The sequence below is a fragment of the Lactuca virosa genome, chromosome 7 (assembly GCF_052849685.1).
Source record: "Lactuca virosa cultivar CGN04683 chromosome 7, Lactuca_virosa_CGN04683_v6, whole genome shotgun sequence".
NCBI classification, from domain to species: Eukaryota; Viridiplantae; Streptophyta; class Magnoliopsida; order Asterales; family Asteraceae; genus Lactuca; species Lactuca virosa.
In genome coordinates this window covers 123,231,066-123,244,195 of record NC_136432.1, presented here as the reverse complement: position 1 = coordinate 123,244,195, position 13,130 = coordinate 123,231,066, and the positions used below count along the sequence as shown (strand labels likewise).

Below are 13,130 nucleotides of genomic sequence, written 5' to 3'. Positions count from 1 at the left end.
TGTGATTCAAATAAACTGAGTGCTTCAGGTAGGGAAACCTGGTGAGACACATAGGGTTTTCAACCCACAATATTATAATATTTAAGTATACATTCTTCAGCATTCAAATAACTGTTCGATTAGGTGTCTAAGCCCATAACTATAACTGGGATGTACTTGACCCGATTGTAGCATGATCCTTTTGGGTTGCCTTCACCAGTGCAATTTGATAGGATGGACTTTTCAGAATAAGGCTATTTGTGATTTATTAATATATTATAAGTATAATATAATAATAGAGAAATCATATTATTTAATTAGTATTGATCAATAATTAATTTGGAATTAATTTAGTGATCAAAAGACACTAATTAAATATACGGGGACTGATTAAGTAAATCAATGATTCTTATAGTGTGGGTCAAAGATCCATGGTTAATTAGGATGGGAGAAACCAATATGGATAGTCCATGGAGGTTTAACCCATGGAGCCTAAGTAATATGAAAGGTCATGGTGCATTAGGGTTTGGATGGATGTAACCCTAGCAATTGTAACACTATAAAAGGACACCCCTAGAGCCAAAATCGGTTGCCACATTATTCTAAGAGTCTGATAATCGATTTTGAGCTAACTAGCTTATTCTCTCAAGCCTCCTCTTGCATTTGCTGTTTGTGACACATTAGAGGCATCACACTTGAGGTGTTAAAGCTTTCAAAGGCCAAGAACTTCAAACTACATAAGAGGTATTCATCAAACTATGAGTTTTATATTGTATATCCTCTAGTGTATGCTAGTTAGGATGTATGCTTTGGAAAATTGAAAATGCGTGTATAATTAGAGAAAACATAGATCCAAAGCATCTAGGGTTGCATGTACACCATAAGAGTGTTATAGTGCTTAAAACCCAATAATTGTATCAGAGCCTAGGATTGTTTTCTGTTATATTTGATGCTTGCAATTTTTCAAAGTTGAAAAAATCGATTTTCTGGCCTCTGACTGATGAACTCGCCGAGTCCACTGGCTGACTCGACGAGTCCACTCAGTAAAAGGGCAACTCGACGAGTCATGATCATGCACTCGTCGAGTAGATGGTTCTGGTTGCAGAATTTCGAGTTTTTGGCCAGAATTGGACTAGGATCATTACCACAAACTGTTTTGTAATCATAAAAAATGTATTTTCTGATTTAGTAATGATGATCCTCGTCCAATTAAAGGACAATTGTCAAATTTTAAGATAATAAAGATATTATTTGTATTATTTGATATGAATTGTCTTGCTATGAGTTAGATTCGATCAATAGTGAAATTATATGATAATGTTCTTAGTTAAAATTGATCTAAAGTTGTTCTTGAAATGAGTTTTTGTAACTTGTCCTCAAGTTATGTGAAGAGTCTCATTCAAGAACATTAAAACTTATAAGTTTTCATATGGAAACCAAAAGTCTTGAAAGTTACAAAACTTGCCCTCAAGTTTTGGAATTTGTAAAGTCTCACTAATGAAACATTTAATTCCAAACCTTAGAATTTTAAAAGTTTAAAATTCAACCATTATACTATTATAATATTAAAAGTTTAATAATATATATATATATATATATATATATATATATATATATATATAAGACAAGTCAGTCTTACCATTAGTAGGCCTCATTCACGAAGCCAGCCTATAAGGGGGTATAAGGTTACTGCCTATAAAATGGTGGTTTAATGGGTGTCCACTCTCACCCACCGCTTCCTTGACTGGTGGAGGGTCGTTAGCCGAACGGGTAGGATAAGACATTAATTCTCGTTATAAGTATAATGATAATTATAAAGTAAATAAACTTTTATTAAATTCCCAATCTTAGTTACTTTAGGAAAAATGTGAACATGGTGCTATCCATGAAATTGCACTTTGCACATTGCTAAGTCGTTAGTGGAGCGTGTGTGGTTAATCGACACACTAATCCGGGACTGGCAAGAGTGGCAAAGGGTAGCTTGATGTAAATCATAGATCAATGGAGCGTGTGTGGTTAACCATCATATTGATTAGGTGATTTGTAACATTAAGAGTACTAAACACATTTTCATGGTTATTCACACCTTGTTTGTGATCCTCGGCATCCCAGTCACAAACTTGAAAGGCACAATCGAGATTTAAACATGTCATTGAAAAGTTCAATGAATCTCAAAAGAATCTAGGAATTTCAATCCAATTAAAACTTAATATTCAATTTCGTTTTTCATAGTGGAAATTGGTAAATCGTCATTTACCTACCTTAAAATATTTTGCAATTGGATTACGGCATCCCTCTTCTGAATTGTAAAATATGGTATTGGGTCCTAGCTTTAATATTTCATTTGGGTGTGATATTAAGGATTCTCATCTAATCTAAACTTTGTTCTTATTTCTTTTCAGATGTTTATCCCAAACAATGCTTCAGGTTCAAACCCTTCTAGCTCATTCTCCTTCATGAATTTGGTTGGGAGAACTATCTTCGATGGGTCAAACTTTAACGATTGGATAAGAAACATTCATATGGCCCTTCGCTATGAGGACAAAGAATATGTCCTAGATAAAGAGCTGAAGGAGATTGATGAACAAACTGCTACTCCCGAACAAATCGAGGAATACAGGGTTCATGAGAGGCACGCGACAAAGGTGTCGTGTATTATGATTGCTACCATGACTGTCAAGCTTCAAAAGTCCTATGAGGACTTCTGGCCCTTCGAAATGCACCAAGATTTGATGGAAAGGTACCATCAAAGTGCTCGGCAGGAGAGGTATGAGATCATTACCTCCATGATCACAACCAAATTGAAGGATAAAGAGTCCATCACGGCCCACTTGCAAAAGATGCAGAGATATGTAGACCACTTGCTGAAGTTATATGTCAACTTCGATGAAGAGTTGGCCATTGACATCATCCTACATTCGTTATCTTCTTGTTATGATCAGTTCAAAATGACCTATCATATGAACAAGGAGGAGGTCACTCTTATCAAGCTTCAAGGCCTTCTAAGAACTGTAGAAAGCAACTTGAAAGGCAAGTCGGTTGTACCTACTCCTACTCCCACTGCCCCTGTTCTGGCAATTAGACATAGGAAAGGGAAGAAGAGGTAGGCTCCTTCTAAGAGCCGTAAGGGAAAGTCTCTTTATGGATCCTCTTCCAGTGGGACCAAAGCTGGTTCTGCTAATCCCTCTACCAATCCAAAGGATGCAGAGTGCTTCCATTGTCATGAAAAAGGGCACTGGATCGAAGCTTCCCCAAATACTTGCAGGATATTAAGGATGGGAAGATAAAGCCCACCTTCGCAGGTATTTACACTATTCTTTCTAATAACTCATCACATGCTAATTCTTGGGTCCTTGATACAGGTTGTGGATTTCACATTTGTTCTGATGTGCAGAGACTAAAAGGAAGTAAGGATGTGGAGCACGGGAAGATAAACTTAATCATGGGAAATAGGAAAATTTCGACTGTCACCAAGATTGGAGTTTATTCTTTATTGCTTAGTAGTGGGTTAGAGTTAGAATTGAATAATTGTTGTTACCACTACTAGAAAACAGCCCTTTAATGACGCGCAAACAATGACACGCGGTGATTTACGATACGCAAAAGCGTGTGCCCTAAAAATAATGTTATCTATTCTAAAATTTGAAGGATAGAGGACATGCTTTTGTGTGTGCCCTAAAATTAATGTCCAACAAAAAAATTAAAAACACGGAGGGCACTTATTTAAAAATGGGTGTCGTCTAGAAATGTCGCTTTTTTTTAATGAAAGGCGCGTTCTCTTCTTTTGCAGCTGGGGGGAAACGAAAATCCCAAAAGTTTGAAAGGCCGTCATTGTTATCCTCTACCTTATTTCCATCTTTATTTTCTATCTTTCTCTCTCTCTCTCTCTCTATATATATATATATATATATATATATATATATATATATATATATATATATATATATATATATATATATACCATAATATCATCACCAATCCTATAATTTCTGTTGATTTTATTTAGTTCTACTATTGATGGGTTGTACAGTCGCCGAAAGCGGGCCAACGATATGTTGCCTAATGGTTTCAAACACCTACCTGAGAGACTATTGTGTAATTAATGTAATTTTGTTCAGATTAAGAGGTTTCACAGCTACTCGGGTGTTACAACTCAATTAAGGAGTTTATTTTTCCTTATAAGCCCCCAATTTCTGCTTGATTTATAGAATGTAATTATTGTAATCTACTCGGATGTTGATAAAACCCTAATTCTACTTTTTTTGGGTTGTTTAGCTTTACTTATTAACCGACGTTTTTAGCTGCGAAGTAGCGGCCCTGATCTACTTTCCTTGGATTTGAAGATCCAAATCAGCTGCCATTTTCTTCCGTGCTGGAGTGATGGCCTGCCTGCATGTTAAATTCAGAGTTCCCCCAATATGACTGTGTTTATGCCCCAATCGATCAAAGCTTTTTGGTTTTACAGTGCTCCTCTTTAATTATTTCGGTGTTAGCTAGTCTCCCAGTGGAACACGATATTCGGCTTCGAGGTATGCTTATTGGTTGCAATTACATCGATTACCCAGTGTAAGGTTTTTCTGTTCTTGTCTATTTGTGAAGATTTCTTACCTGATTTCTCCTTCTGGGGTACAATTACACTGGGGGGTCCTGATGATCTTATGATTATAAGCCTTAATCTTTAGCTTACATATGCATACTTTACGACCTGAAAATTACACAATTATTGGGGTTTTTTGTTCCTTTGGTCAAATGTTATAGTATAATTGATGTTCTTGATTGGTGTATATAATAATTCTATGATAGATTTCTATGTATATTTTATCTATAATTTAAAAAGCATCATTTACAATTCTTTGATAGCACATTCATGAATATAAACAACAAACACGTCAAAACCCCTAACTAATTAAATCAAATATGTTTTCAAGGAGTTGTGTTGGCCACTTAAGATATTTGTAAAGATAGAATCCATAAAAACAAGTTTTTTAGCGAATTGAAGTGTCATGAAAGCAGACTCTTGAAATGTGTTCTGATAATAAGTTTAAGGTTAAATTCTCTATTAGACATGCCATATTTTCAACGGATTTGTATGTGTGACACATCTTAATTGATTAAATTATTATCATTCTTATTCTTATCATGTTGAAATTATTTGTGATCTACCTGAAGAGATCGGAGACTATCACAGTTTACATTCTTACCATGTCCTGAAGCTCTACCGGTACTGCCAACACAAAAAGTAGACTTTTACACAAAAAGTAGACTTTCATGCAACAAAATTTAGTCAAATCTTCAAGTCTTCGTGGTCAAACTTTTTGGGGTAGAGGACCTGAAAATTGTGGTGACTACAATTCGAGTCCACAAGAAACTGGTTTCTTTTGTGAACATGGTGATTATGGAAGCCATTATGGGAGATTCTTCGTTCAATGGTATTCCCAATTCTTAATAGATCATGCCAATACTATCCTCTCTCTTGCAACCCTAGCATTTGAAAAAATACAGATACTTGTTAAGGTAAATACTTTAGTAAAAATCTTGAAATTTAGTATATGAGATTCAATCATATGAAAATTTTATAAATTTTTTGTCTAGATTCCAGCTGTTTATTGGTGGTATAGATCTAAAAGCCATGCAGCTGAGTTGACAGGTGGATATTATAACCCTGATAACCATGATGGATACTCCAGACTTTTAAGGTTCTTAAGAAACACTCGGTTGCAGTGAAGTTTGTGTGTCCAGGATCGAATCTTAATCTTTCTAGTAAAGAAAATCATGATCCAGAAGGGTTGACTTGGCAGGTTATTTGTTGACTTTTTTTTATCTTTAGAATGATGGTATAGAATCTTTATTGATTTTGATTTTTACAGGTATTGAATTCAACTTGGGAGGAAGGTTTATGTGTAGCTGGTGAAAATGTGTTTCCATGTTTTGATAAGGAAGTGTTGATGATATTACTTGAGACTGCAAAACCGAGTAATGATCCGGATCATCATCATTTTGTGTTTTTTAATTATAAACCACCACTTCCCATTTTGCCCTTGCTTGATACAACATTATGCTTCTCAGAACTTGACCAGTTCGTTAGATTCATGCATGGTACATACATGGGACAAAACTCATAAAGACCGAAGTACCCTTTGCGGGATTGTCCCTAAAACGCGGGAGACTACAGAATGATTTTTCAGCACTCACGTCATCTGTCGATTCTATCATCTCACGACGTTGGTATCCCCTTCAGGCGGTTTCTCCGGTCAGTGGCTCACTGCTTAACACTTAGGTACAATTTGATTCTGATTCGGTATCATTTTTTTCAATATACAATACAATAACAAGTTTTGTAGTTTGTAGTTCATGTGTTGGACAAAATATTCGGTTGTTTTGTCTTTTTTGATTAATGAAATCTCATGTGTTGGACAATAGTTGGGGTCGTAAAGGAGCTCCCCTTGTTGAAAATTGTGTTGCTGGATTTAATAGCTATGTGTTTGCATATGGGCAGGTATAGTTTGTCTTCCTTGTGCTGGCTATAAATGTAATAACTTTCTTTCGTTTTCATGGCTACTTATACTAATTACACACCATAAAAAATTGAGTAGCCTGGGAGTGGAAAGAGCTACACTATATGGGGTCCATCCAATGCATTGTTGGAAGAGGAGTTATATAGTGATCAACAAGGATTGACACCTCGTGTGTTTGAAAGTCTATTTTTTCGCATGAATGAGGTGAGATTGTATGTTAAGTCTATATTGATATTTACCTTGATGTTCGCTTAAATCTTTCCTCATGCATTAAAGGCAATTTTATAGGAACAAAATAAACATGCTGACAAGCAACTCATGTATCAATGTTGCAGTTTGTATAAACAAGGTTTTACCTTTTCTTTTAATAATGAAGTTGGTCGTATTAATGCTTATTATAATTGTACATTTTATTTTGACGCATTACCTTGTAATGGTATATATGAAACTGTGATGGTTGTAGATAACCTAGGAAATAATGTGTTGAATATTGATTCGTCCAATGTTTTGGACAAGGCATGCTTGTGGCATTGTCGACTTGGACATGTCAACAATAAGCGCATAGGCCAACTCCAAAAGGCTGGAGTCTTGGAGTCATTCGACTTGATGTCGGATGACACTTGTGAATCTTGTTTGCTTGGAAAGATGACCAAGTCACCCTTCACTGGTACTTGTGAAAGGGGTGAAGGTTTTTTGGATCTCATACACACTGATGTGTGTGGACCCTTCAGAACCGCCACAAGGGATGCTAACCGCTTCTATGTGACTTTTACTGATGATTACAGCAGATATGGCTATATCTACTTAATCAAGCATAAGTCAGAAACCTTTGAAAAGTTCAAAGAGTTTAAGCAAGAAGTGGAGAATCAATTGGGCAGGAAGATAAAGATGTTGCGATCCGATCGAGGAGGAGAGTATCTTAGTATCGAGTTCCTAGATTATCTTAAGGAATGTGGAATACTTTCACAGTTGACGCCACCCAGGACACTGCAGTTGAATGATGTGGCTGAGAGGCGCAATCGAACCTTTTTGGACATGGTTCGTTCTATGATGAGTCGAGCTTCGTTACCTATCTCATTCTGGGGGTATGCCTTAGAGACTGCCGCCCATATCCTTAATCTAGTCCTTACTAAGAAGTTTGCCAAAACACCTCACGACATGTAGACAAGGAAGGTTCCCTTGTTGGATCACATCAAATTTTGGGGTTGCGAGGCTTTTGTGAGAAAAGAAACTCACGACAAGCTCGAACCTCGTAGGGAGCGATGTATTTTCATCGGCTACCAACACAAATCATTTGGATATCTCTTCTATAGACCGAGTGACAATGTTGTCTTCGTTGCGAGGAAAGGAGTCTTTCGATTGAGAGAGAGAGAGAGAGAGAGAGAGAGAGAACTCATATGCCAAGAGGACGGTGAGAGGCAAATTGACCTTGAAGGGCGTCAAGAGTTAAGTGATGAAGGAACCTCAAACACTGGCGATCAACCCGAGGAGGAAACTCCTGTTGAACCGATTGACCAGTCCGTACCTCTGAGACGTTCCAGTAGAGTTAGTGTTCCACCTATGTTATATGGTTTGCATATAACATCTGAGGGTGATACATTTATCAGTGATAGCACACTGATAAATCTGGATGAACCTAACAACTACAAGGAAGCCATGGCAGGCCCCGAGTCTGCTAAATGGAAAGAGGCAATGGACAGCGAGATTCAGTCCATGTATGACAATCAAGTTTGGAACTTGGTTGACAATGTATCGGGTCGTAAGACATTCGGGTGCAAATGGATCTTCAAGAAGAAGACCGAAATGGATGGGAAAGTACACACATATAAGGCGTGACTGGTTGCGAAAGGATCTACTCAAACTCAGGGAGTTGACTATGATGAGACCTTCTCACCAGTAGCGAAGATTAAATCTATAAGGGTTATGCTAGCCATAACTGCATTTGATGACTATGAAATATGGCAAATGGATGTCAAAACCGCTTTTCTTAATGGAAAGTTGGTTGAAGATGTTTACATGTGTCAGCCAGAGGGTTTTTTCAATGCAAAGTACCCTAATAGAGTGTGTAAGCTTGAGAAATCCATCTATTGATTGAAACAAGCATCTCGCAGATGGAATCTTTGTTTCGATGAGAAAGTCAAAGAGTTTGGATTTTCGAGAAGCGAGCATGAGTCCTACGTATATGTCAAAGCCAGTGGGAGTATAGTTAGCTTTCTGGTTTTGTATGTGGATGACATACTTCTCATAGGAAACGACATTCCAACCTTGCAGGAAATTAAGTCCTTGCTTGGGAAGTGTTTCTCTATGAAGGACCTTGGAGAAGCTGCCTATATTCTAGGGATAAGGATATTGAGAAACAGGAGTAAAAGACTAATAGGACTTAGTCAAAGTACCTACTTGGACAAGGTGTTGAAACGTTTCAGCATGGAGAACTCCAATAAAGGTGACTTACCTATCCAAAGCAATACCAAACTGAGTAAGACTCAAAGTCTGAGTATAGAGGCTGAGTTAGCGGAGATGACTCGAGTACCATATGCTTCCGCAGTTGGCTCGATCATGTATGCTATGACTTGTACTCGCCCTGATGTGGCCTTTTCTTTGAGCATGGTCAGCAGATATCAAGGGAATCCTGGTAGAGCTCACTGGACTGCAGCTAAGAACATTCTTAAGTACCTGCGGAAGACTAAGGACTGGATTCTTACCCTCGGTGGGAGTGATGACTTAAGAGTGATAGGGTATTGCGCCGTCGGTTTTCAGACCGAAGAAGATAATTTGCGCTCTCATTCGGGCTGGGTGTTTACCCTAAATGGAGGAGCAGTAACATAGAAAAGTTTCAAGCAAGAGATTGTAGTTGATTCAACGTGTGAATCAGATTACATTGCAGCGAGCGAAGCATCGAAAGAGGCGATATGGTTGAAGAACTTTATTAGAGACCTTGGAGTTGTGTCAGCCATAAAGGAGCCTGTGGAGATTTTCTGTAATAATGAAGGGGCGGTTGCCTTAACCAAGGAACCGAGAGATCATGGTATATCCAGGCATATCGACAGAAATTACCATTTCATAAGACATCAAGTAGAAGAAGGACACCTCGTTGTGAAGAGGATATCGTCAGAGGACAACCCACGAGATCCCCTCACGAAGGGACTGAGTAGGGTTAGGCACTTGCATCATGCAAGGGGCATTGGGCTAATGGACGATATTAGTTTTAGTGATTAGATAAATGTTTGAAACTTGTAATAGCTAAACTATAATTGACATCTAATGATTAAATAAAAGGAGTTTTATTTATAAGTAAAGTTGTTGTCTTGTGTCAATTATTTACTATTGTTTCACCTTTGCATGTTTTAACTTCTAGAATAATAAGATTATTCAAACTATCCACAGTCGATCATACATTGGAAGTAGGTTATGATGCTAGACCATCATGAGTTGGCTTGTAGATTGTCTAAGGCGTTAGACATAGCAAAAGTTTGCTACACCATTCATGAGTGCTCCTGAAATAAGATTTGAGCATTGGATTAAACCCACGCTCACCTGAATCACTTCATGGAATTTATCACGAGTGATTGTGAGATGATAATATCATATAATCTTCAAAACAAGATATATGAGTTGTTGACTATGAGTTGTTTGTGCATTGATGATACGAAAAGTGCATCAGTAACTTGATGTTATAAAACGTATCGTTGTGCATGATTTAATGAGTAGTTAGTACAAGCATATAATGTCGAAATTTATCTGTTCCTTTTATCCTAAGAGGATTAAAAGCGATATCTTGGGCCCCTCGATGATTTGTTTTGACTTATGTGTCGGGCCCGGTCAGAACTAAATTGATGTGTTCAGTTATGTTCTATGTCAGACGAATCGTAAATCGGGAAACAAACTACAGGACAATAAGTATGACTATGTTCCATGTATTTGTCCGCATGACATCTTGAAGAACAGAGGAATATATGATCCCTTATCTAGAGGACGTGTCACTGACTGGGTTAGAGTCGACAGCGGCTTTTGAAAGCTACGATTGCTAATCAGATCCTGAAGTCGCATTGGCAGCTATAGTTATTAGACATATCCAAGTGGGAGACTGTTGTATTAGGTGTCTAAGCCCATAACTATAACTGGGATGTACTTGACCCGATTGTAGCATGGTCCTTTTGGGTTGCCTTCACCAGTGCAATTTGATAGGATGGACTTTTGAGAATAAGGCTATTTGTGATTTATTAATATATTATAAGTATAATATATTAATAGAGAAATCATATTATTTAATTAGTATTGATCAAGAATTTGTTAGGAATTAATTTAGTGATCAAAAGAGACTAATTAAATATATAGGGACTGATTAAGTAAATCAATGATTCTTATAGTGTGGGCCAAAGATCCATGGTTAATTAGGATGGGCTAAACCAACATGGATAGTCCATTGAGGTTTAACCCATGGAGCCTAAGTAATATGAAAGGTCATGGTGCATTAGGGTTTGCATGGATGTAACCCTAGCATTTGTAACACTATAAAAGGACACCCCTAGAGCCAAAATCGGTTGCCACATCATTCTAAGAGTTTGATAATCGATTTTGAGCTAACTAGCTTATTCTATTGTAACATCCCAAAAATACTACCCAAAAATTTCATTTTTAATTCATTGTGAAAACCATAATATCCAATATCATAATAAAACCATAAGTATTATGTCTCAAAATATCATATCCAAATATCAGAGTCTAACTCCCAGGCTGAAGACTGTGGTGTGTGCCATGCGATCATCCCGAGCCCTTCCCAGTGCTAGTGGAAGTACCTGAAACCAAAACTGAAAACAGAAAGCACGAAGCTTAGTGAGTCCCCCCAATCTACCACATACCATCTACACATAGCATGCAACTAGGAGATACGGGCCTCGCCCACACTCGTGGAGATACGGGCCTCGCCCACATTCCGCTAACTGGGAGATACGGGCCCCGCCCATATTCCGCTATCTAGGAGATACGGGCATCGCCCACACTCCACTGTCTAGGAGATACGGGCCTCGCCCACACTCCACTGTCTAGGAGATACGGGCCTCGTCCATGCTCAGATACTTCGAGATACGGGCCTCGCCCACACTCGGCTATGATGAGATACGGGCCTCGCCCACACTCAACTACTAAACCCAGCATACAAGTATCACACAGACAACATATAAAGCTAATCTACTGATCATACATCATAATCAACTACTACTATGAGATACGGGCCTCGCCCACACTCTGCTAAGATAGGATACGGGTCCCGCCCACACTCAGCTACTATCATATCATACTACGGGCCGGCCTTGGTGCCGTAGACCCGTTCCTACTGAAGGAGAACTCACCTCGTAACGCTGGCTGCCGAGATGCTAAATCTGAAACTGCCTGACTGCTGCTCCGGAACTCCCCGGCTACAAATCCCATAAACACTAAATCAAATACTGATAACTAACCTCAGGGTAAAATAACTATTTACCCCTGGTCAAGTCAACTTCCTGGTCAAAGTCAACTTCCAGTTGACCGGACTCGCTGAGTTGGGCCGCCAACTCGCCGAGTCCCTATCATCCATTCTAGTCCTCTACTCGCTTCTACTCGTCGAGTTTGGCAAGGACTCGACGAGTTCTTCTTCGATACTAACATCGAGTCTAACTTCATCCGACTCGCCGAGTTGTATGAACAACTCGTCGAGTTCTCCTTCATCATATGAACACGTCCAGTCTGTGGCTCGCCGAGTCGTATGAACAACTCGTCGAGTCTGAAGAACAACTCGCCGAGTTGAAGAACAACTCGCCGAGTCCCAAGCATGCTATTACTATACAGTCGATTCTATTCGATTTCAGTTCTTCCAAATCATAGATCTGAGCTTCTAGGACTGGTTTTACACGTAAAGTTTCCAACTTTACGTGCATGCACAAGAGTATAAGGCTAAAATACCCAAAATCATCAAATACTAAGCACTTAGGGTTTGGAACAAGGTCATGATTGCATAAAGGTGGCTATAATGAGCTCCTGGAGTTCAATAACGTCCAGATCTAAGGTTTCCATCCAAAGGAGAGTCCATATCTCAAGTTTTGAATCATATAAGGCTCCAAAAGAGACATATCAAGCATAAAAGAGGGTTAAATGGAGGAATACACAAGGTAATAACTTTATTACCTGAATGAGAAACAGATGGAAGCTAACTCTTGGATCTCCTTTCTCTTTTATGGACCTTCTTTCCTTCCTTCTCTTCCAAAGCTTCCAAACTAGCACAAACACACTCAAGCTCAACAATGGGGGCTAGGGTTTACAGGGGAAATGCTCTAAAGGTGATGGAGGCTGGGGTGGGAGGCTATAATGACGTTTAAATAGGGTACAAACCCTTGAAATTAGGGCTTCATCCAGACAGGCAGACTCGCCGAGTCCCAACATATGGACTCGCGGAGTAGCCAACTTAAATCGCGAGCTCATCCCGCTTCTACTCGACGAGTCGGGCTACAGACTCGTCGAGTACCCCTTAAGAAATGAAAATTACTTTAATTAAATCACATACCAGAAATGGGGCGTTACAACTCTCCCCCACTGAACTTAGACTTTGTCCTCGAAGTCTGTTGCTGCTGACTCTAAAAATATCTCTGGGTAATGCTCCCTCAT

At 38.7% G+C, this 13,130-nt stretch overlaps 1 long non-coding RNA gene across 1 annotated transcript; it reads left to right on the top strand.

Moving 5' to 3' along the window:
• The first annotated feature begins 5,252 nt into the window (after positions 1-5,252).
• LOC145123523 (uncharacterized) lies at positions 5,253-5,901 on the top strand. Its single transcript, XR_013715175.1, has 3 exons — positions 5,253-5,493; positions 5,572-5,777; positions 5,847-5,901. It is a non-coding gene; the product is annotated as an uncharacterized LOC145123523 (long non-coding RNA).
• Positions 5,902-13,130: the final 7,229 nt, after the last annotated feature.